Raw genomic sequence first — 1,710 nt, 5'->3', positions numbered from 1 at the left:
GTGTCGCCGTAGTATGCGAATGCGCGGCCGGGGGTGGAGGGTGGGGGGGGGGGAGGAATTAGCTGCGGGGTGAAAGCTGCAATAAGAGAGTAGGATTTGCGCGGAGGTTTACCGGAAGGGGGATATATTAACCTTGCTGTAGGGATGGTGCGGAGGAAGGGCTCGGGGACCTTCCGAGGATCGGATACTTAGTTTCCTTAATTCACCTCTCCCTCGATTATAGTCACTTTTCTTAATTAACCGTTAAAACCATTGTTTGCCCGTAAAGGAGACCCGACCTGGTTGCCCTAACGCAAATCGTCTTCGCCGAGAGACCGAATAGCGAGAAGCACGCGCGAGACGAGAGAACTTGTGCGTCTTTTTTTTCTTTCCTTTCTTTTAAATTCTTTCTCACAGCAGTGTGTATACGTGTGTCTTTTGATTGATTTATTACCGGTGATTCAAGCGTACTTGGTCCGTAAACTAATTGGTCGTACTATGAAGCTCTCCCGGCGTATTTAGGTCTGCGACGTTTTTTTTTGGTATTAACATTTGATTAGAGTACCGACGATCGATATGCAACCCGATTTCACTAACGAAAAAAAGAAAATGCGCTTTTTTATCTCCGCACGCTCCTCGCGCGTCTCAGTTCTCGAACAATGCGAAAACTAAAAAAAAAAACGTCCAACAATTAGAAATGTTTCTCGAGATATCTCCACGATGTATTTTTTAAATATGTCTGCGAATCTCGTTAAGGTTTTCTTCTTGTAAACTCGATAATATCGCGTAGTGAAAATAATAACAGAAATGCCAGATAAATTTTGTTTCTTCGAACAGTATCGGCACTCGTCGTCGAAAATGTTCGTCTCGGCGATGCGGGCTCGGCTTATTACGCTCTCGGCGATCTCGCGCAGTCAGGCCGGGTCTGGCGATAGTGATAGCATATAGAAAAGAACACGATATATAAACAATCAAAGCGCCAAACTACGAGTACCATCGATCACTAGCTGCGTAGTACCAGCGCCATTTACCTAATCGCTACTAGTCGAAAAATCTAGGCTGAGTCGGTGCCGGAAATGATCGCCTCCGATCGGCCTGTTGGCGGGAATGAGATCTGCGACTGAATCCTTTACAGATTTTCCTTCGTAACAATTTTTTAACGGATAATTACAGTATCGAAAATTAAACATTGTTTTGCGAATTAAGGTTCGCGAAATATTAACGGATCAATTTCAATTTAGCATGATTTAGCCGCAATAGCGGGAAAGTCACGAAAAAATAATACCGATGTGCTATGTAATTCGTTCCGTTTCTGTGATTGATTATACAGAGTAATAAATTAACAAATGTACATATATGTATCTAATCCAATTACCGCACGAAGATTTTTTTATCAACTCGCAATTTCACAAGATTTTGTTCCCAGCAATTTGGAAAACGGAATTAATTTAAGTTCATTTTACCCGATTAGAGAGGAAAAAAAAAACAAGAAGTAGAGTTTCAATTTTGACACCCCGGGAGTATCCAAGTAGCGCGGAAAAACGAAATGAGAAAGGACGAAAATGTACAATCTCGCGGAGAGCTCGTTCATTTTCAGCTGTCGCGAGTCGCACTCACGGATACTCTCGGCAGTCGCGATACGAGATGCCCTCGCCTTCCTCGCGGCCCCTCGGAGACGAGATCTCGGCACCGGTTTCCCCATGTTGCCATTCTCGCGTTCAAATCTTCCGA

Source organism: Monomorium pharaonis, chromosome 1 (assembly GCF_013373865.1).
Source record: "Monomorium pharaonis isolate MP-MQ-018 chromosome 1, ASM1337386v2, whole genome shotgun sequence".
Lineage (NCBI taxonomy): Eukaryota > Metazoa > Arthropoda > Insecta > Hymenoptera > Formicidae > Monomorium > Monomorium pharaonis.
The sequence above is the reverse complement of the archived record's forward strand: the minus strand, read 5'-3'. Positions refer to the sequence as shown.